The following is a 24,796-nucleotide window of genomic DNA, read 5'->3' on the forward strand; positions in this document are numbered from 1 at the left end:
CACAGGCCTTGTTGAAATCATGTCTTTTACAAATGGTGTGACTATAAATTTTCTAAAATACTGTGAGGGGCTTTCCATTTTCTCATTTCTTGTATTTTTTATGTTGATAACAATAACTCATTTAGTAAGAAATCATCATTTTGATGCTTTTCCTTTGAAAAGTCTTTATTCCATACATTGTATTTCTTTTCAATGTTTTGAAAAAGCTATCCCTTGAATGCATTCTCTGGGTATGTGCTTATGTATGGTGTTTAATAAATATCTCTGAAAGGGACCTTGTAAAATAATTTGACCTCCAAAGTTCATTTTCAAAGTTGCCCAAAAAGATTTTTATACAGTTTTAAGTTTTATTCTTTCTTTATTATCCCTTTAAACATGCAGCTTTTTTTTTCCCTCCAACACAGCAGCAACCTTTGACATTGAGCCCTGTCTGAGCCAGATCACATGCCCAAAATTGGTAGTAATGAATCCAATTCTCAGGTAGAGCCAAGCTGTCACCTAATTTCCCTGAGACATGGTGTCAGACTGATAATGCCAATGTGTCCACAATGACATAGTTGAGTCTGTGCTATTGGGATGTGACACAATTTTAGGAATGTCCATGTCAAAAGGACAGTGTTTGGCTTCCATCAAGGCAAGATGTGTTCCTATATATAATATAAATTTTATGTTCAAATAAAACACATGGAAAGAGAATGTCTGTGTGAAATCTCTTTTTGCCTTTGTGCATTTTCTCTCTTACCCTCTGAAAAGTTCCCACAGGACCAGCACTAAGCTTCTCTTCATTAGAACCCAGATTTCAATTTAAATTTTAATTAGAATAGATGACTAGAATACTTACCATTCTCTGTAGTTTCTGCATAGAGCTAATCAGCATCTAGAAGTGTGTCCCATGTTTTCATAAAAAGATTGGGATCTTATTCTGCAAAGATTTACTGTTATCCATAAAATTACTTTATACCCCATCACACCACTATTTCTGTGGATGAGTCATGTTTGGAAGAAAATATTGTTCTTCCATTTATATAGTAACAAAATCCAGCAGAAAACTTGATTTTAAATATGTGTAAAACGTTAATATTTATAAGATTATAGTTTTACTAACAAACATCTCATAAACTCCTGGACTTTGCCCCCAGTATTTCAAGTATAATTTTGAATACTGTATAATTTCTACAAACTAAAAAGAACATGTTAGTCATCATATAATACCCAAACTATTCTATAGCCCAAACTGGTTCCATGTTAATAAATATAGATCTGAGTTATCATTTTTAATGAGTACATAATCAACATCTAAGTTTTTTGCACTTTCAAGTTTACAAAACAATTGCACTTAGTCAGTCATTCATCTGTTCAACAAATATATGTTGAGCTTCTACCCTGGCCCGACTATTCTAGATTGGGAGAGTGGGAGATGAATTTAGCAGTGAATAATCCAAATTTTATCCACTGAAGGAATTGAGCTCAAAATTGTGACACAGTTGATGAGCGGCCAAGCTGTGACTTAAACCTATGGTGTCTCCACTCCAAGGCCAATGTACCAGTAAAAATAGGCAAGGAATACAAGGCTTTTGTCAAGACAGTTCTTCTCCCCTGCATAACTAGTAAAGGACAAATCTACCTTAAAAATCACAACAAGTACTGATAGGAATTCAAATATAAAAGAAAATTAGAATAAAACATGGCTATTCTCTGGCACACTAAATGCTTTGTCATTCATTTTCATTATAAAAGTTATGTCTGCTACTTGTTATGGACTAAGTGTTTCTGTCCCACAGGTAGCATATGTTAAAGCCCTAACCCATGGTGTGATGGTATTTGGTGATAGGACCTTTGGCAGGTAGTTGGGTCTAGGTGAGGTCATGTGGATGGGACCTCAATGATGGGATTATTACCTTCATAAGAGGAAGAGAGACCAGAACTTCCTCTTTAGCTCTTGCTCTCTCCCATCCTTTATCTTCTCCTTGTGAGGACACAGTGAGAAGTGGCTATTTGCAATCCAGAAAGAGAGAGGGCTCTCACCATGAACCAACTATTATTCTTTTTTTACCTATTACCTTGATCTTGGACTTCTCAGCCTCCAAAACTGTAAGAAATAAATGTCTGCTCTTTAAATAACCTAGTCGGGATCCCTGGGTGGCTCAGCGGTTTGGCGCCTGCCTTTGGCCCGGGGCGCGATGCTGGAGACCCGGGATCGAATCCCACGCCGGGCTCCCGGTGCATGGAGCCTGCTTCTCCCTCTGCCTGTGTCTCTGCCTCTCTCTCTCTCTCTGTGACTATCATAAATAAATAAAAATTAAAAAAAAAATTTAAATCACCTAGTCTATGGCACTTTGTTTTAGTGCCTAGGGAGGCTAATACAGTTATAAAAGAGAAGTCAAAATACTGAAAAGAATGAAGAGAGGGTAAAAATCATATAATTTCACCATCCAGATATAAACATTACTGCTCTATCTCAATATATATGCATATTCATTACAATCATTAAAATGTGATCAAACTATACATGTTGTTCTATAATCCAAAAGTATAATAAATAAAGACCTAAGTGTTCATTTTCAATGATTATGTAGCATTCCATTGAGTATATATCATAATGTATTGAACCAATATCCTTTTAATGGACATTTCAATAGTTTCCATTTAAACTCTTATAAACAGCTAAAAATTAACAAACTTGTATAAAGATCTTTACATACTTGTCCATTTGTTGTCTTGGGATAAATTTTTAGGAGTGAATTGATTGGGTAGTGGTGGACACATTTTAATAATCATATATGTTTCAGTTTATAATTTTTACCAACAGTGTATGAGGTGACCATTCCTCATGTTCTTGTCTTTTTTAATCTTCAACAATATTATAAGCAAGGGCAAAATAGTATCTCAATGTTATTATTTTTGTTTCAATTTTTTCTGATTAATAAATTAATATTTATGCATTTAGAGAATTAAGAAAAGTATATAAATTCACAAAGAACAAAATCCATTTAATAAGCCTACATCCAAGAGGTAAACTTATTAACATTTTGCTCTATTATCTTCACATTATTTAAAAAAATTTAAATGCACATAATTTTTCAGTAAAATTGGGATCATACTGTAAATATGCTGTGTTCTTTATTTTTTGAAGTAGAGCTTCTCACTGTAAAGATTTATGTATGCAAATAAAAGTATATAAATGGTAATCAACAAATTTTTACAAAGTAAACACACCCATGTAGCCACTATCCAGGTCGAAAAAAGATTACCAGCCTCTCCCACCCCACCCCAGCAGAAGTCTCCCTTGGGAGACTCCTTGGGCATCTCATTCCTGATTCTCTTAGTCTCCAGGGTTGTGAAACTCTATAATAATGTGCCTTCGTGTATACTTTATCCCATTCTCTGCGATGGACATCCAGTAAGTGTGCACATGTCCTTCAATTCCTGGACATGTTCATCATTATTTCTTTTATAATTTCTTTCTTTACATTTCTATTCTCTCATTTTAGAACTTCTATTAACAAAAAGTTGAGTCTATTAGTTTGTATTTTGTTTTGATTCTTGGGAAATTTGCTGAATTTTATCTCTAATTTTCATTTGTGTTTGCTTTTCTTCTTGGGAGATTTTCTTATCTTCCATCTATTGATCTTTTTTAAATGTTGTGCTAATTTATTTTTAATGTCTAAGAGCTCTTTCTTGTTTTTGTATTTTTGAACAGCATCTCATTTTCATTTATTTGAGGAAATCACTTACAGTTTTTGTTTTTTCACTCCCTGTATTGTCTTTATTTCCTTTAAATCGCCCTTTAGTCTGCTTCTCTGTTTTGATCTCTTTTCTATAGCTAGAGAATTCCCTCAAAATCCAATTATTGACTATCTATTCATATTTAAAAGTGAAGCACTAAAAAGCTAGATATTCATAGGCCAGTTTGATGGTTAGTGGATTTCACTAGGAGGTTACTGGAAGTGGTGTTGGGTGATCCCGTAATGTCAGTATCTAAAGTTTTTTTATTTGGGGGAGATTCTGTTTCCAAAAACAGGACTCCTTCATTATCTTTTCTGGAGGGTACGATCCTTGCAACCAGGATTCTGTAAGCAGAGCGTTGGAAAGTGTTGCTATTCTCACCATCAAATACATATTCACTGGATCTCTGCTCCCAACTCCTCCCTCTGCCAATTCCACTGTGTCTGCATCACTGAAAACTGAGCTTCTGTGGCTAAAAGTTTCCTGACTGGGTAGGAAAAAAGTAGGTAGAGTGAGAGGGTAAATCTGGGGGATCTAAATGATCCTCTTATAACCACTCCTCATATTTTTCAGCCCATTTTTAAGCTCTACTATTAGAGGTAGCTAGTGTCTCCAATTCCTGAGCCTTCCTGGGAATTGGTGACAATGGGTCTTTTCTTTGACATTCTCCCTTGAGAGTGGGAAGGTTTCTGTTTTCTCCGTGCTAATAAATTGGTCCCTGTCTGTCATTTGCTTTCTGTCTTGCAGAATTGCTTACATTCTCAGACGGTGTTGCCTGTCCTCTGCATCTTTGGGGGTTTAAAATCCTTTTTATTCATTTACAGATCTGAAAAATCCATCCTTCGTGGCTCAAGAAGAGATATCCATGGTAATTATGTAGGAATTCTGTCCTCTCCTGCCCCTGAGATGTTAAGGCTATCCTGGCCCTCAAGAACTCACAGGAATTGTATCATTCCAGCCTTTCCACTTGCCCAAGTGATATTGGGCTAATATGAGCTTCAGTTTCTTTATCAATAAAATATGATGATAATTTCTATCTCATAGGGTGTTGTGAGAATTAAATCAAACAATGCACATATAACACATTGGCTATATACAGCTTAACGAATGTTCTAGCAGTTATCATTTTAATTAGTAGTAGTAGTATTGATATCATTATCATGATCAACATGCACATGCACAATAGCAAAATCTACTTGGATTTAACCTCACAACAACTCACTCTAGTGATAGAAACAGGAGAATAAGAACCAAAATCATATTGTCCAGAATATATTGTCATGTTAAATAACTTCATATAAGTCAGCACAGAGACATTTTGTGAAAGTCAGTACAACCAACCTTTTTGTTTTTCATATGACCAAGGGTTTGCAAACATTTTTTTATAATGGGCCAGATAGTAAATACCTTAAGGTTTGTGGAGCATACTTTCTCTGCCATTATAGCGTATAGGCAGCCATGGACAATTCATAAACAAATGGACATGGCTATGTTCCCCAAAATAAATTTTTATTTACAAAAACAGGTGGTGGCCCAATTTGGGTTGAAGGCTATGGCTTACAAACCCTGCATAAGACAAATGTCTTTTGCTGAAAATATTATTAATTGGGCTAATTAACATTATTTCTATATTTAACATCCCAAGTTCTTAATGGCTTAATAAAAATCAATGTGTATTTCTTCAGAGTTTGATAGGCAACTTTCCAGTGATGAATTAGGAAATCCTATCTCATTCCATCTTGTGGTGATCCCATCTCCAGGGTTTTTTAGAGTCCCTTGCTAGATCCCTTGCAGCCAGTCAGTCCTTGAGTGAAAAAAAAAAAGAATGAGAAGGATCATGTCAGACTTCTCATAGCCAGGTCACACTGCAACCCACATTTCATTGGCCAGAATTCACTACCAAAGAGACTGGGAAGTATAAATTCCTATCAAAGTGCCCGGCAAAGAATGAGGAATGATCGGTACCTAAACAGTATATACCAAAACAAACAAACAAAAAATGAATGAAAAAGGACTCACATGCCCTCTTTAAAAAAAAAAAAAAAAAAAAAAAAAAAAAAAAAAAAAACATGATGCCCTCTTTAAAAAAAAAAAAGATGCCCTCTTTAAAAAAAAAAACAAAAAAAAACCATGATGCCCTCTTTAAAAAAAAGAAAAGAAAAAGGACTCACAAGGTTAAAAAAAAAAAAAAAAAAAAAAAGCACAGCCACACACAAAAAACAAGCCATTCAGTGAGCTTTGGCAGCCATATTTTCCTTCCAAAAGATCTTAATCCTTCTTCGGGGATAGCTACATAATTTTTTGGACATAACATAAAATGAAAATGTGAGGCCCCCCTGAACAAAAACCAGGTGAAAAGGGGCACCTGGGTGGTTCAGTTAGTTAAGTGTCTATCTTTAACTCAGGTCATGATCTCAATGTCCTGGAATCGAGCCCCATGTCAGGTTCCCTGCTCAACCGGGAGTCGGCTTGTCCCTCTCCCCACTGCTCATGCTCTCGCTCCCTCCCTCTCTCTCTCTCTCAAATAAATAAAATCTTAAAAAAAAAAAAGGTCAGGTAAAAAGATATTGCTCTCCTTCTGTAGTCACTCTCAAGCTATTATAGTATGTTCTTTATTTGTTACCTACCTCTCATCCTCGGTCATAAGGATACTCACAAGTCAAGGGCACACCTTCCCAGGCACCCAGTATCTATCCATAATTCAGTACATAAGGCCTATTCTGGACCCTGACTCTCCTGGTATCCGCACCAAAGCCCCCCAACCCCACCCCAGGTAGAGGGATCAGCAGTCAAAATCCAGCCTGGGCTAGATGAACCTGTTTGAGCTTAGACTCTAAGCCCCAGCTTTTGCTCCATTGTCATCAGACTTCACTTACAAAACACAAATGCAAAGATGAAATTATTAAGAATCTCAAGATGATAAACACAGAGCATTAAACACCAAGAGTGGGGCTCTAGACAACTGCATTGGTCACAACCCCATGAGGCTAGCCATCCTACCCTTCCAGCTAAATCACTTCCCAGAGGAGGGAAAGATCTAGAAGTGTCCACTTGAAGAAGTTTAGTAAGGAATCATACCCTGAATGTCAACCCCAGAGCCCTCTGCCTGTTCCTGCCCAGCTTTATCCAACCTTCCTCTCTAGAAAAGACATTGCACTGGATTGTAGCAGGAATTTGGCAGAGATTGAATTGGCCTTCAATAGACAGCTCTTAGCTCTGGATTGTCTAAATTATTGCATGGTAAGGACATGCTGGTGGACTCAGTGCTCCAACATTGAATTCTATTGCTTTTCATATGAAATATTTATTCCTATTTTAAAAGTTGTATATATAGGTAGATTTTCTTCTTTTTCTTGAGAGAAAGAGAGAGAGTATGTGTGTGAGTGGCAGGGAGTGACAGAGAGAGAGAGAGAGAATCTGAAGCAGGCTCCATGCTCAACCCAGCATGAAGCACCGCACAGGACTTGATCTCATGACCCTGAGATCATGACCTGAGCTGAAATCAGGAGTCAGATGCTCAACCAACTGAGCCACTCAGGTGCCCTTGTATAGGTAGAGCTCAAGAAGTCAGCCATCCGTTCATTATTTATTCTGTGCTACTAATACTGTGAAAGGCAACGTGAACTGCCTCAACCCTAAGTGAACTGATACTCAACCCTAGGCCCTGAACTGATTTGACACTCAACCCTAGGCCCTGGATTAGCCTTATGGTCTTATGCAAGATGCCACACTTCCATAAACTCCCATTTCATCATCTGTAAAATGGGTTTGATAAAATCCACCTCACAGTATTATGGGGAGTTGAACAAAGAAATAACTCCCTTACAAATCTTGACACATAGTAAGCATTCAAAACATGAAAACCATAATAACTATGCATTAGTGATAAGACGAGTCATTATTATTGAGAGGTGAGGGAAAAACCTTCAGACATAATCCCTACATTGCAAGATTATGAGTTTAGAAGGAAAAAGGAGTTCTAAATAAAAACTGCAAAGCCGGGCATTACACCTGTAGAGTCCCACAGCAGGATGAATCCTGTGTGTTACAAGAGCAACAACAGTGGTGTAGCAATTTCTCATTTGGATCAGAGACACTTGTCAGAGAGTTTTTCCACACTGTTCTTGAATCTGCTGGCTCTAAATGTAAATGCTTCCACATAATTTTCTGTGAAGGAGATGAGCATACAATTGAAATGTATGGCCATTCCTTGGCTTAGAAATTTACAGTGGGGTGATTATGTATGAAATGTGGATGCAAATAAATAATGTGATGCATGTACCCACAGTAAATAATAAAACAGGAAATGGAAGTGGTTTCTGGATATTGCCTTTAGGGCTGCAATTCAGCCAGCATTAGTTATATGCTATAAGATCAATGGGGAAGAGGAAGCATCCTCATAAAATAAACATTTGTCTGCAAATTTTCCAGTTGAAGGAAAGGTTGGCTCTTAGCTCTGCTACCTTCACTGCACATGATGATTGGACATTAGTGAGTCATACAGCCTGGGTCAGTCTAAAATTGTCCCATAATGAAACTGAGATATAATAGGAAGCTATGCCATTTTTGTATTTCCAAAGAAGGAGGCCTCTCATACAGCTGTGCTCCTGTGTTGAAAAGTGACCCTCAAAACAAGAAAATGGCATGGGACAATCTAAGCTCTGAGATTAAAAGAGGCTACAAGACAATCTTGTTTCTGCCTCATAAAAGGATGTTCTCACAGTAGAAATGCCTCTATGGTTACCAGTAATAAGAACAGATCAAATCAGTCAGCTTCCTCTGAACTTTGGGGGTCTTATACATAATTTTAAACATGGGAGCCCTACTTATCTCATCAGGCTGATTTTACTTTTTACTTCAAAAATATCTAACTATTCTTAGAGGGTCCATGTATAAAAATACAGAAGTCTGCTGGGTTCTATCATGTTCTAGCAGAGTACTGGAATTTCATTTAAATTTAGAATATCAGAAAGAACAAAACTTGCAGATCTCTTAGTGAATCACAAGGCCTGCTCTATGTTTGAGAGCACTGTTATATAACATATTTATATTTTACCATTCAGTATGTATGTTTGCCCTATATTGTCCCTAGAAACATGTCTAAACTTGCCTGACTTTTCAGCAAGAGAGGAGGCCATCATATTTAAAATGCACATGCCAAAATTAAATTTGTAAATTTCAGAAATGCACTTCTATGGCTGTATTAGTTTTTTATAGCTGCTATAACAAATCATCATAAATTTAGTGACTTGAAACAACACAAATTTATTAACTTACAGTTCTGAAGGCCAGAAGTCTAAAAGTAGGTCCATGGGCCTACATCCCTTCTGGAGGCTCTTAGGAAGAAGACTTCCTCTTGCTTTTCCTAGTTTCTGGAGGCTGTCTGCATTCTCTGACTCATGGTCCCTTTCCTTCATCTTCAAAACCAGCATGTAGCATCTCCTCTCTTCTCTGACCTCCAGCCTCTTCCTCATATGGATCCTTGTGATTACACCAGGCTCACCTAGATAATCCAGGATAATCTCCCCTCCACAAAATCTTCAATTTCATCACACCTTTGAAGTCTTTTTTACCTTGTAAATTAACATTTTCACAAGTTCTAGGGACCAAAATGGGGACACCGCTGGGGGGGCCATTATTCATCCCACCACAATGGCTGGTATCACCCCAGAGACAGAGCAGAGAAGGGGTTTAGTAAAAATCTGTTGATGATGCACATGATTTAATTATAATTAATTTAATTAAATAGAATTTTAAGAAATTATTGGAAGAACTTCAGCATTTTAGGATTTGGCTTTAATTGGATTGAACACAAGGAATAGGAATGCTCATTTATCATTAGCGCTTGTCATTCACATTCATTCATTTATTCATTCCTTCATTTGCCAAACATGTATTTCATACACAGTGTGTATCAGATCCTATGCCTGGCACTGAAGGCATGAAGACAAAGAAGACACAGAACTGGCCGCAAGGAGCTCACAGTCACCATTGCAAAGAAGCCACTGTTTTCAAGTGTTATAAATACATGGACAATAGAGGATGCTTTTGAAGCAAGTTAGGAGGCAGAGACTTGGGGAAGGAGACTGGGAGAAGAGTAGAAAAAAGTAACTTAATCCTCATACCACCTTATTATGGATATTATCTCCAATACGGGAGGGGAAAAAAACCAACCAAACTAAGTGGGAATTCCAATCTTCCTTCCCTCAAAGATGAAAAGGATTCAATTTGTAACCCTAGGATTTAAAGTTTCTCCTTTTCTTTTCTTTTCTCTTTTAAATCTCTCATATCCTACGGCAGCTTGGAGCTTCTCCTGCTCCGGGTGCCCAAGTCCCAGCTGCTTCTCCTATGCCTGTGTCCAGTCTCAGAGCTCCCAACCTCTTGTGATTTTGTCCTCCCCACTTCTTCCTCAAGTGCCTTCATCTCCCAGGCCGACAAGGATGATAGGCCCTCTGTTGTCCTGCTGTGTAGTCACAGACTCCCAAGGGAAGACAGAAAAGGAGGTTTTCTTCACCATCAATGCTACCCTCACCCCCCATGTCCTCCATACAGGGGCAGGGAATTCCCAAAGGGTCAAGTGCTCTCCAACTCTAATAGACCACTAAGAAGAAATCTGACTTTTTCATTAAACTCAACATGTTTTCAGTATATTTGGAACAACTTGTGTGTGTGAATCTACTTTTTCAACTGTTACATTTTAGAAATCTGAATTCAGATCAAATATTTCACATAAGCACTGCTTAGCACAAGCACTCAGAAAGTAAATGTTCTCACCGAGTTTAAATTTTAGTTGAGGCAGAAATAACAAGGATTGGTGAGGATGTGGAGCAAAAGGAACCTCGTGTACTGTTGGTGGAAATGCAGACTAGTGCAACCACTGTGGAAAACAGTGTGGAGGTTCCTCAAAAAATTGAAAATAGAACTACCATATGACCCAGTAATTCTACTATTGGATATTTACCCAAAGAAAATAAAACACCAGTTTGAAAGGATATATGCACCCCTACATTTATTGCAGAATTATTTTCCGCAGCCAATGCATGGAAGCAGCCTAAGTGTCCATTGATGAGTAGATAAACATGATGTGGGCATATACAGTGGAATATTATTCAGCCATTAAAAAAAATCTTGCCATTTGCAACAACATGGATGGAGCAAGAGTGTAAAATACTAAGTGAAGTAAGTCAGTCAGAAAAACACAAACACCATATGATTTCACTCAAATGTGGGATTTTAGAAACAAATGAACGAAGAGAGAAAAACAAACTCTTTAAAGAATAGATGGCTACCAGAGGGGAGGTGAGTGGAAGGATGGATGAAACAGGTGAAGGGGATTAAGAGCACACTTTTCTTGATGAGCCCTGAGAAATGTATAAAATTGTTGAATCATTATATGTACACCTGAAACTAATATAATACTGCATGCTAATTATACTTGAATAAAAAAATTTTAGTTGAGGCATATGAGTAATAAACAATAATCATAAAAACATGATAAACATAAAAACAAAAAATTGGTACACTAGAAATTGATAAGTACTATAAAAAAATTTTAAAGAAACATTTTGGAAAAATAAGATTATTCACCTTGAAGTGTGTGTTGAGATTACGCAATTAATAAGTAGTAGAGCTCAACCTCTTTTCATTACACCGTGCTGCCCTAATTAAGACAGATTATAAAAGTATTATGTATTAATGGTAATATATGAGGGCTTTTAAGTTATAATCATGTTTCTTGAATACATATTCCAAATAACTTGGGACTATACATTCCTTGGAAATCCAAGGAATACATTCGTTGGAAATTTGACAAATTTCAAATCTATTCGGGTAGAAATTTTGGATTTTCCCCCATTTTTAAATGTATATACATTTCACTGTAGAAAGCTCAAGTTTTCTTTACTGGGAAAGCATGGGATAAATGAGATACTCAGAAGACCTGAGTTCTAGGCTTAGGTCCTCCATGAATTCCATACGGGATCTTGGACAAATCATGGTGCCTCAGCATGGCAGGTGAACGTTGAAATAAGGGAGACCTCTGCACTTAACAAAAGGTCTAGAGAAAGTGGCAACAGTCTACTAAGGCTCATATGAACTTGAATATTCAATTTAGGAACACATCATTACACATATGTTAACCATGTGTTTTCTAAAGTTGTCATGAAAACGTCGAAAGGGAGAATTCTAATTTGATCACCTGGTGGAGCCTATGTGCAAGGGACTATACTCTGTACCCTTTACAGGTGGCTATCTTGCTTATTTTTGCTATTAAGTCCCATTATTTACTGTAGAGGCTTATTAATATTATGCTTTTTGAAGGTCAAACAAAAGCACTGAATATTATTGCTCTAAATCACAGTGCTTCTCTGATGGTGAATACTTACATCAATGCTCTATGATTACTCCTGTGACATGTTTGCCCAGGATTACTGTGACCTCCCTAGGCTCCTTTATTCCAAGCTGCAGGTCTTTTCATTTATCCCAGCTGGAAACTCTTTCTATTAACTAGGTTTCTCTTTGAATTCCACCCACTAGTTAGTGTAAGAAGGACCAAAGCCAGTGGAGTATTTCAAGAAATATCTTACCACTGTCCGAGAGAATAAATCCTGCTGCCCTCCTTGAGTTAGCTGCTACCCTCTATGTCTCTCAAGCTCTCAAGGTTTTATCTTTTTCCATCTGAGAATTAAACTAAAAAAAACAAAAACAAAAACAAAACATCAATTTCCTCCTCCCTTTTGTCCTCTGTTTTGGGACTATGGTCACTTCCTTATTTCTTACCAACTGAATTTTTTGGAATCAGCCCAGCAAATGGACATGAGGCTTCAATGCAGAAATAAAATTGGCTGAATTAGTGAGTCTATTTGGTTCCAACAGAGTCTCTTGAATTTTGGCTGGGCCTCATCCAGCCTGGAGCTTTCTTACTAGTACTGACCCAGCAGGATCCAGAACTATTTTCAATGTCTGCTCTCATTTCAAGAACCTCACACAAAATGGGCATTATTTTCACGTCCCATGTTAGAGTTCCAGCGACATCTACAGTCCTTGACCCAAACCAAGACGACTAATCCAGAGAGGTTCTTTGAGGTTAGGTGGAACAGAGAAAAATTCCTATTATACTCTCACTCCTGGTTGATTATAAGGAGGGATGAAGATCCATCCTGATGGAGTTGCCACTAGTCACACATGGTTATCAAGCACTTGAAATATGGTTAGTGTCTCCAGGGAGCTGAAATTTTAATTTTTATTTGAAAGATTCTATACCATCAACTGTTAATTTTATGAAATCTAAACACAGATCAAATATTTCCAATGATAATTTAGTGTCCAAGTTGTGATGTGCTGCAAGTGTAGAAGACACCCCAGATTTGAAACAGTAACAAAAAACATAAAGCAGCTCATTAATAATTCTATGATTTCAGATTGTAATCACATTTTTTAATAAATCAGGTTAAAGAAAATATCTTATTTATATTAATTATATCTGTTTTCTCTTTAATTTTTCAACACGGCCAGTAAAAATTTTAAGTTATATTTGCATCTAACATTCAATCAGTCGTCACTACTCTAGATCAACCTTGGGAGTAGAATAAATACTATCTAGTCCACAATGTTAAGATTGTGTTGGGGGAAGTAGCTTCTGTTAATCACTTTCCATATTCCAGAATTTACTCTAGCTTCTTTACCTGTGTCTTATTGTTTAATAACCATGACAACCCTATAATGGAGAGGTAACAGACACTTTGGAAGATTAAGCCTGTCACCCCCTAAAATCACACATGTGGGAAGTGACAGGCCTAGATTTAGGCAGAGTTCTGTCTTAAAAAGCAGTAATAATGATATTTTTAACAAAACTCGCAATGTGCTTTCATAGAAGTTTTTTTGTATCTTTTCTCATTAATCATAAATGTGATCTTATGCATTATATCTACCTCACCAAGAGGATGGGAGTCTGAACCAAGACAATGAATGAGTGTGAAATGCTACAAGTGGTATCTAGTACATGTGAATTACTATTATTTTTCAGATGGGAAAATTGCAGTGTTACCTTTGTCTGATTCCACAAGTAAACTATTTCCACTTTATCATGCTGCCTCCCATTTCAGGATACTTGTGACACAAATTACCATAAATTTGCATGCAGTCTTTCCAGTTCAGTGTTAGGGTTGTTTGTTCTGTTTTGTTTTTTGACTTACGAATTATATATACTACTCTTTTTCTTTTCCCTTAACCTTTCTGGTCATTTCATATGTGTGGCCAGTGCCCTGTCACATATTAATCCCTAAATTAATCTTCAGTCAAAACCATTTCCCTTTAAAGTAACATATGGAGAATTGATGCCTTTTATCCCCAATTTCGTATCATCTACAAAAAGGAACAGCCCAGAAATGAATGCTTACTAATTTACAGCTAAATTTAGCACAGGTAGGCAGTTAAAAAAAAAAAAAAAAAAGAATTTCAAAAAACAAAAACCTCCCAGTGACTTTCAATCCTGTCTTTCAAATAGACTAAAATGAAGAGGTACAAAACAGGAGCTAATGATAGTAGTTCTCATTACATGGCCTCAACCATGGTAACTACAGACACCAAACACACCCTGCTAGCATGTCTAGAAAGCCCTGTTGAAATTGCCAAGGAGAAAAACAGACATTTGATGGTCCTTTATCAATCACAGGTGAACCCATTTCAGTAATATCAACAAAGAAGCCTTAGTGGGTAACCTATACCTGAATAGGGAATGGCAAAATCACTAATTCTGGTTGATTTTATATTTTTACAATGTATAAAGTGCATCCACACACTTCATCTTCTCTGAGCCCTTCGGCCTCACTGGGAGAATGTGTGTCCAACCTCCTATCTGCTGTGATAGAATGTAAACCCCATGACAGCAGGAATGATCTCTCTATTCTTGGCTGTGTCCCCAGCACCTAGCCCAATGCCTGGCCATACAGAAAGTGTGCAAGAAACAGCAGACTGTTGAGTTGTGTGGATGACCTAGAAAGACCAAGAGGCCACATGAGCCCCCAGGGACATGGCAAATCACAGGCAAAGCTAAACCAGAACTCAGGGCTGTGTTCACCACCCCCTTGCCAGAAGCTGCTTTCCCGCCGATAAATGATGGGCAGGTTTCTTTTATTTAGGAGATGTGTTCAGCAGCCCCCTAATCTTCGAGTCTGGTGTTACAAGTGGATGGAAATGAGGTTTCAGAGACATCAAACCAAAGTAAAGACCACAGGGAGTGAGTCGATCTGAGCCAATTAGAGTTGACAGGTGAGGAACCTAATTGTGAAGGCCTGTGGCTTCACACCACTCAGGGTGTGGTTCACGGTCCCTTTTGTTGTGCAGTGAAAATGTGACATGGTTGGAAAACCACATTCGAGCATGTATTCACCTGTCTCCACATGGAATGAGTGCCCAAACTGAACATTTGCATTCAGCTTAAAAAAAAATAAAGGAAAAAAATAATAAAGGAAAGGGGTACAGAATAGCGGTCTGGACCCTGGTCACACACAATCCCACCCCACCCCACACTTGTAGGGTACATGTAGTCACTGCCTCACCATGAGAGCCAGGATGGACTTACCCAAAAGGAAGGTTAAACCCCAGGAAGCCAGGAAAAGCATGAATATCTAATTCACTTCGATTTGGTATGATGCTAAGTAAAACCCAGCGAGGACCATGCACTGGGCTGGGTACAGGATGATAGGTAACTAAGATGAGTTTCCTTTTCTCAAGGAGCTTCACTCTATTACATGGGGGAGACAGCCACAAACAAATAATAGGTTCATAAGACAGTTTTTTTTACATGTAATTCTAAAAGCTTAGTTTCCTAGGGCTGCTATAACAAATGATCACAAACTGGCTGTCTTAAAACAACAGAAATTCATTTTCTCACAGTTCTGTAGGTTGGAAGTCTGAAATCAAGGTGTCGGTAGGGAACTGCTCTTCCCAGGGACTCTAGGGGAGAATGCTTGCTTGCCTCTCCCAGGGTCTGGGTGCTCCCCATGCTCCTTGGCTGGTGGCTACATAACACCGGTCTCTGCCTCCCTCTTCGAATGGCCTTTTCTCCTCATTGTCTCCCCTCTGTGTGTCTTGTCTAGGGACACTTGTCATTGGATTTAGTGCCTACTCAGAAATAAACTTATTTCAAGATTCTTAACTGAATTACATCTGCAAAGACTTTTTTTCCCTCGAATTGGGTCACATTCACAAGTTCCAGGATGTGGAGAGTTTCCAGGAATTGGCCCACCATTCAACCCACTACCTGTAATAGACGTGAAACCCACTACTGGAATCGACAATAATGATATTGTCTAGAAAACCTACCTAGGGGAGGTACACTCAAGTTGCATATGAAATGTTCTATAGAAAATGTAGGAGTTATATAATGGGGCAGTAGGCTGCCATATTAGGCAGGAGGTTAGCAGGAGCTAAAGATGCAGTGGGTGAGCATAAAACAACAGTAAGCAGCTCAGTGTGTCTAGAGGGTAATGTAAGTAAAGAAGAGCAGCAAAAGACAAGGCTGGAAACTGAGGCAGTGGCCAAACCATGAAGGATTCATATGCCATGCCATGGAGCTTGAGCTGTTGGTTGCTAGTTCTTAGCTGATATGCCCTGGCACTCTGGTGGGTTGCCAGTTCGTCAAATGTTGGAGTGGCTATTCTCTAGCCATACTGAACTTCCAACTCTTAATGCTAGACACACTCATTCTCACCTCTGGGACTTACTACTTGCTCTTTTCTCTACCAGGAATGTTGAGTAGTATTATTCTCATTTCATAAATAAGGAGAACGAATGGATGTGGAATCAGGACACAACTCCAGGTGTTCTGCCTCCAAAAGCACTTATTTGTCCAAAATACTACATTATTTACCCCAAATAGAATGATCGAGGGATACCTGGTAGGCCTTCTACCTGCATGCTACATTTGAAAGCAGCAAAAAAGTAGCAAATACTCCAAATAATAGTGACTTAAACAGGAGGCACTTATTTTTCTCCCTCAAGTAAATGAGGTGAGTTGTCTGGGGCTAGCATGGTGACTGTACTGTCTAAGTCCTCTGTAAAAAAACTAAATAAATACAGTGCTCTGGAAACCAAGTTCCTCCCACTCCCTGGAATGTGGTCCTGTCCTCACATATAAGGTGGCTGCTAGAAATCTTGCCATCAGAGATCTCTGTTCTAAGCATAAGGGTGGATAAAAGGACAAACAATAGAAAAAGGGTGCCAACCAGATGATATTGAAGGCATGTTCCTGAAAGCTAACTCAGGACACTTCTATGTCCATAATGGGCAGGAATGCCCACTTCTCCTAGAGCTCCTGCCTGAAGTAGCAGGAGTCAGGAGGAATCGTGTGCTCCAGATGCCTCCACTCCTGCCTTCCCCATGCCACCACTCACCACTCCTTGGCAGGAGTATAGAAGGGGCCCCCGAAATTTGTGTTCTCTGCCCTTTCCTCTGCACGCAGGACCTCACCATCACTGTCTGCTCTGTCATTATCAAAGTGTGCCTGTTGCCCCATTGACATCAGTCACCACAAGAACCCTTGACTCCCAGGCTAGACTTCATTCCCAGGACTCTAATTCCCACTCAAATCTATGAATAGTGAGGCAACACTCATCTCTTCTTCCATGCTCTATCCCCTTATTTTGCTTCATTTTTCTATATAGCACTTTTCATTGCATGACATAATATATTTCTAACTTGTCTATTTCCTCCTGGTAGATTATAAACTCAACTTAGGTGGGAGAGAGGGTTTATCGGAACTATCATTTTATTCACTGTTATGTCCCTAGAACCCAGACTACAGTAGGTGCTCAATAACCATTTGTTGAATAAATGAATGAATTTCATGGGTCATGACCTATACATGTGGCAAGACCTGCAAGGAAAGCTGGGAAATGTCTTTATGCAAGTGATCACACGCCTCACTAAAAACTGGGAAGAGGGGAGTATAGATATCAGGGGACAATCAACATCCTCTGACATAGAGGGCACCTACTAAGTGATCTCATGTAAACCTTATAAATATATTTACTTTCATTAAAATACAACTGTAATGACAGTTGGAAAATATCTGCCTGAAAGATAGAATGGAGGATATGCGACTTAGGAGTTTTGGTGACAGGAAGCCCCATCTGAAGAAACAAAAATAAGTATATACATATGTCATGAGACTTTACTGTGCATATGAGCAAACTGATGCTCAAGGAAATGGAGTAACTTATTCTGGGACACAAAATCCATTAAGTGCCAAAATGAGGGCCCAAACTTTCAGTTTTGTGCTCTCCCAGGTATGCCAATGCCATGAAATCTTTGTCATACTGTTGTGTTGTTGTTGATTTTCCACAGATGGAGACAAGCAAGGCAGGAGAGATGAATATATGTGTGGTCAGAAAATCCATATCCTTCAGACAGAGCTCAGGAGTAAGAGGTGAAGACAGCTCAGGAGAAACAAGAAGCCAGGGAATTCTGAATTCATGAACTAATGTGTTTTTAAAATACTCTATCATGATTGTTGGAGTCTAGCTAGTTCTAGATATCTTTCTGTTTATCTAGTAACTTATTTGCTGTATTATTTACTTACTTAATATTGCATATGGGCATTCAAATATAACCTTTTCAACTGGAATCAGAGGTAAATTTCCAGGTTCATTTGTGGTAGTAGATTGCTCTATACATTGCCGAAAATGAATTAAAGTTTTTTTTTTAAGTCATCTTTTTCTTTTCCCCAGTTCCCCTTATAAGATCTAAGTGTTGTAGCATGTTGACAATTTTGCTGGTGATGTGTAAGATCAGAAGATGAACAGAAGATGTTTCTCCTCTTCAGATGTTGAGTCTAAAGAGGTGCTGACAAGCAGGAGGGTTTTTTTTTTTTGTTTTTTTTTTTTTAAAAGGCTGACACATTTTTGGCAAGCCACTTGACATGTGGGACCATTATTATTTTAGAAAGCAAGATGGCTTCTTGTGACAGACAGTTCTCTCTACCCACCCCTCCACCACATACTCGCAGAAGACCACTACCTTGGCCAAGGTTTGGCAGCCAACTAATAAGAAAAAAAAAAAAATGAGTCCTAGAACTGCTGTGTCTTCATGCTGTGGTTGTAAATAGGAAGTGAGGGGAAACCATCTTTCCAACACCGGCATCTGATCCCATTTCATTAAGGAAGTGGGACTTGGATTTTTTCCCTACCAGAGCCTCTACTCCACTGCAATTCCTCCTTTACTAGTTTTCACCTGCCTACCTTGTGGTCTGTGAGCATAGGAACCGATTCTGTCTTTTCACCTAGACATTTCTAAAACTCCTATATTGCCTGGTGCATAATTGATATTCAATATTATTGAATTTAATCAGTCTGGCTATCACAGCTTAAAAGGAAGGTGTGAGGTGAAGTAAGTGGGAGCATGGAGAGGATTAACAAAAAAGATCAGCATAGAGGAAAATCATTAAATAAAAAAACAGATGAAATTTGAATATCTGTCTACAAAAATTTTGGTCTTCATGATCAGTTTATTAACTAATTTTATTTTCAAGGCATAGATACACTTCTTTAGGACTCAAACAACATAAGGCATCTAAACATGTTACGTTACTCTCGTTAATGATGGCATTGATTTGGGTCACTGTCATTCTGAGCTTCACATGAGATAAAAAGAAGCATAAGTTGGTTGTCATAGAAATTAGGAAATGATTCATATTCTTAAAGAAGCTTGATTGGAATTTGGAAGTGACTTACAATTCAATGTATTTTTAGTTGATGTTGAAGCCAAACTCAAAATGAAATCTTCTATCAGTTAATTAAGTGTGTAGTAGAGTTCCCAATTAGATTTCATCAAAAGAATTGCTGTGATGAAATAATGGTATTCTATTTAACACATTTCCTCCAAATTTCTTCCCATACCCCCATCCTACTCCAGATTTCCTAAGCCCCCAATCAGAGCCAAAAAAAACCCCACAAACCAACAAAACAATCTTTATGAGTAGATGGAAGGCCCATAATTTATTTATTTATTTATTTTTAAATTTAAATTCAAGTTAGTCAACGTATAGTGTATTATTAGTTTCAGGGTTAGAATTTAGTGATCCGTAATTTCTCGTCTTACTTCTTGTAGGGCACTAGAGGTCCTTTTTAGAAAGTGATATTGAGAAAGAGAAGGTGTTAAATCCTTCAATTATGTGGGTTCACCCTATCAGTGTTACAATCTTGAAATTCTAAGTGATAAGTGGCATGAAAGTTGAGCAACTTAATATTTAGATTTATATTTATACATATATATACACACACACATTATGAAGATTTATATTTCTATAAATATCATGCTAAGGGGGAAAAATGTCAGAAAGATCTAGTGTAAAACTTATAAATATTTTTACCTTCACTGAAATGAAACTAAAGAAGGCAAAGAGACTATCCTTTATTAGGTGTTATAATTTATATAAAGAGACTATCCTTTATTAGGTGTTATAATTATCTCTGCCCTTAGTTTGTATTTACAATTTCTTCTTCACTAAATACTTCTCAGTATAATAACAGCTAATATCTATTAAACTCTTACTATGCTTTGGGTGCCATGTTAGGTGTTTATGTACATTTGGCATTTAATTGTCCCAACAACCCTAGGGATAGCTACTCTCCTGATCTTTATTTTACCCATTCAGAAATTCAGCATAGAGAGATTAATTGACCTGCCAAGTGGCAAACTCTTATCTCAAACTCCAAAGCCCTCATCAGCTCCTTTAGTTTTAAGTACACTTGTAAATGTGTGGCCTGGTTACAGGTAATATACATAATAAAGACCTTTTGTCTCTTTTTTCAGTGACCATTCCATTCCTGATTTTATGACTGAGTGTCCTTCTGGCTAGACCCACCTCTGTCTCTTTCCCCCATCTGTTGTCCTTGCCCTGGGTAACATTTTTGAAGGTCAGTTTTACCTACTTATAACTTTCTGGTGAAAAAAAAAAAAAGCTCAGTTCCTTCTCCATCATCTATTTTGCTTCTTTTTCCCATCTCCACTAGAAAAAAATATCCCCCAAAGAAAAATTCATAACATCCGTACACAAGAACAAGAAGAAAGAATTCTCTCATTTGTCCAAAAGTATACCAACTCACTCTGTGAACAGCTGGGATCAGAGAAGATAAAATAAGGGAAGGGAGAACAAATGGGTAGGAAATATCAGAAAGGGAGACAGAACATAAAGGTTCCTAACTCTGGGAAATGAACTGGGGGTGGTGGAAGTCGAGGGGGCAGGGGGTGAGGGTGAATGGGTGACGGGCACTGAGGGGGGCACTTGACGGGATGAGCACTGGGCGTTATTCTGTATGTTGGCAAATTGAACACCAATAAAAAATAAATTTATTATTAAAAAAAAATAGGGGAATCTGAGTTGCACACTGAATGACTGTATGTGACCTTCATGAAAAAGGAAGCCTACCTATGAACTTATGCTAGTTCTTATTTTGAATTAAGTAAGTTTTCAAATTCTGTGGACTGGGAAAAAAGAAAGAGAAAGAGAGAAAAAAAGGAAAGAAAGAAGAAAGAAGAAAGAAAAAGAAAGAAAGAAAGAAAGAAAGATAAAGAAAGAAAGAAAGAAAGAAAGAAAGAAAGAAAGAAAGAAAGAAAAGAAAGGAAATAAAACCAGCCAGCCATAAGCAATGAGATAACCTTTCTTAAGAGATGCCTCAAAAGAGTATAAAATCAATCAGTACAATGAGAAGCACTCAGAAATGCAACTACTTTCCCAAAGCCTATTTGACTGTGACAGATCTCAACTAGACTTGATAGAAGCAGGACAGACAACTTTTACTCTCTGACCATGGTGGACATAAAGATTAAGAGGAATTAATCTCTAACTAATCCTTCCCTAAACTTTGTTTAGAGATAAACTGAGGCACATTTAAAAATTTAAGAGTTTATTTAAGCAAAAATCTACTGGAATGGGACAACACCAAACTGGAAGTGGTGAGGGGCACCGCATAGCCAGGAGCTAGGGAGCAAGACTTAACCAGAACAGGTGCAGAAGAAATTCAAGGAAATTATCCAAGTGGCTGTGGCTTAAAGACTGGTTGGCTGTTTGTGATTCATTGTTCTTAGGTTTTGATTTCATAACCTTGAGGCATTTACAGGCTTAGGTTTTGGATTGCTTACAGCAGCCAATCCAGCATTAGAACCACAACAGTCTAACAGCCTCCATTGTTTAATTAATTGAACAGCACATAGCAGAAATCACATTTTTGGAGAAATAACTCACCTTGCTGACCCAGCAAATTGAGCTAGAGGAATCTGAAGAGAGTGGGAATGGATTGGGAGGAAATCACACCTGCGTCAATTCTAGCCAACCTGGAAAAAACATTCTATCATATTTCAAAAGATCTCACAAAAGGCACTCTTTCTTCCAGTTTTAAAACTCTTGCAAACAGTAATGGTGACTTCTAGCCAATTGAATACCTCCGTATGGTAATTTTCATAGACACTTTATATTAAAAAATATTTTTTAGCGTAAATGAGGACAGAGAACAATGTATCTCCATTCTCTTAGTTAAAATTCTTTCTAAAATAGAAAATCTTAAATTTAATTTTCCTTAATTTTTCTCTCCTTCAAGCTGAACACCCCAAACCCATTTAGTTTTTTGCTCTTGGTTCTTTTGCTTTGTGTATTGGGACAAGTGCATCTGAAAGCAAAATTTAGATTTAAATGCCTTAGGTTGAAGTGCTTTCACTAAAATGTTCTCCATTTCAGAAAACACTTTTGGCTTTTATTTACATTTGAACACCATTGTAAATTAGGTATTTTTTTCCCTAAAATGACTTAAAACTTTTGCATTACATAATGCAGATCACTTGATTACTCAATCCAATATAATAAAAATAAGCTTCCCACAAAAGCAGCCTTAAAGAAGCTTTCCTAGACTCTGACTATAAAAAAGTCCATTTGCCTATTTTGTCTGCCATTGCTGAATGAGGAAAAGATATAAATGTCATTGAGAGACAGATTATTTATTATATTTTCCCATCTGCTTACTACATTGGTTATTTGAGTCTTTTCTAGGTGTAAAATGCTTCATATTAATAAATTCAAATGATGTCTGTTGTCTTGTACAAACACAGATGCCATTTTTGCAGCTTGAACTTGTTTAAGTCCACAAAATAAAATAATAAACAATAAAAACATGAATTTTGAATTGACAGAAAAACTGTGGTAAGAACGAAAAGCCCATGTTTAGATTTTATACATTTGTCTCTTACTCAACTGTACAATATTTCACCTTATCCCTAATCTCCACTACATAAAGCACTAAAAGAATTTGGGTGGGTGGTGATGATATCAACTGTAATATTGTTTACATTTTCTATCAGTCCTTATAACAATGATTTCAATCATAGAGGACCAGATTCAGAGCCATGGTGAAATTTGTTTTTCGTTTTGTTTTTTTCCCCATTGGTGTTTATTAAACTTGAAACAAACTAGAGCATTGGTACACAGGCCAATCAGTCATCTGTCTATTCTCAGTCTTCTGTCTCATGATGATCAAAACAAAGATTCCACCAGAAAATGAGAAGCTGGGTTGGACCAATCAGCATAGCCTAAAAGATACTTTGAGGACACAGGTCTCAGCTTTTGTTTTCAAAGCAATATATAGTAATAATACTTTAATATGACTGCAGGGAAGCCTTAATATCAGACACTGGCCTGGCTTGGGAGACTAGCTTGGAGCAGTCCTCTTCCTATTTCTACAAGATTCATATTTCACACATTCTAGCTCATTTACCAGACCCATATCCAGCAGCCAGAAATGGGAAGCATACTATAAGACTGCCCTTTTTTTCTCTGAGTGTGATTTTTGTACATTTAGAACCACAGTGTTATCATTTTTGCCTCCTGGAAGATAAATTGATGATGATGATGATGATGATGATGATGACAATGACGATGTACATTTATTGAGCACTCACCATATGCCAAGCATCGGACTAAGAACTTTTTATCATTTAGTCTCTATGACAGTCCTATGGGATAGATGTTATTCTTAGTATCTCTATTTGGCAGATGAGGAGAAACAGAAGCTAAAAATCCTCAGCCTTCACTGAAATCCTACCCCTATTAAATCAGAGTCAGACCTGCAACCCAGATGTGGCTGAGTCTAGAAAGTGCACTCCTAACCACTGTGCTGTATTGATTTTAACTATTAAAGGAGTATAAGATCACTGGATCTAAAGTTCAAGGGCACTTTTGTGTTTGTTTCATTTGAGACTCCTCTATCACTTCTTTTGATACCACTGACCAAAGCATTGGATAAAGTCAAAGCCTCTATGGTTGCTGATCTCTTTGGAGTTATGTGTTTTGAAATTAAAGGAAAGATAAATCCTAGTTGTCTCTTGGGTTTACTATAGAACTTGATAGTCATCAACCTTTCTGCCAGGATATTTATCATCTTGGCAACTCTAGAGGAGGAGATGATTTTGTCTTCGACAAATAAGATTTTCCTCAAAGGTATATATGAGGTAAACATTGAATGTCCCCAGTATCATTGAGATCTATTTCAGCACAGCTGGGCTTATGTAAGGAAGCACAGAAGAGTTGAGACATTATCTTCTACACTGGCTGAGGCTCTGAACAAAATGGGAGCCCCCTCTCACATCCAAAGCCCACACTCAATGCCCAGATGTTCACAACACTCTCTACTGCAGGCCCCATAAACACAGAGCACTCTCTCCTGTAGCCTTCATCAACTTTGTCACCTTGGAAATATAATTTGTATTGTATCCTCTCAGAATTCTACTTCATATTACTGAATTCCAAATTTCAGGCATGAATAGAATCATAAACACATTTCTCCAGTATCTTCTTGTTGCAGATAAAATATCCAAAATTTAGACACAGACCCTAGGACACCTAGTTGGTGAGTGGCAAGGGTGGGGAAAATGCTATCCCTTACCTGTTACTCTCAGTCCTGCAATCTTTGCCCTCCACCATGTCACCATGCTGTTAGCCAGTTAATCTGCCATGTAGGTCTCTGTGAAGATCACTCTTCTTCCTTCCAATTGCCTTCTTCATTTCAGCAGGGGATGGTTTTAG

General features: G+C 37.7%; 1 long non-coding RNA gene across 1 annotated transcript; it reads right to left on the reverse strand.

The window, feature by feature from the left end:
• Positions 1–1,261: 1,261 nt before the first annotated feature.
• Positions 1,262–24,769, reverse strand: LOC112930694 (uncharacterized). The gene is made up of 3 exons (XR_011994917.1): positions 24,657–24,769; positions 21,971–22,059; positions 1,262–5,530 (listed from the first exon to the last, which is right to left on the reverse strand). It is a non-coding gene; the product is annotated as an uncharacterized lncRNA (long non-coding RNA).
• Positions 24,770–24,796: the final 27 nt, after the last annotated feature.

Source organism: Vulpes vulpes, chromosome 10 (assembly GCF_048418805.1).
Source record: "Vulpes vulpes isolate BD-2025 chromosome 10, VulVul3, whole genome shotgun sequence".
Taxonomy (NCBI): Eukaryota; Metazoa; Chordata; class Mammalia; order Carnivora; family Canidae; genus Vulpes; species Vulpes vulpes.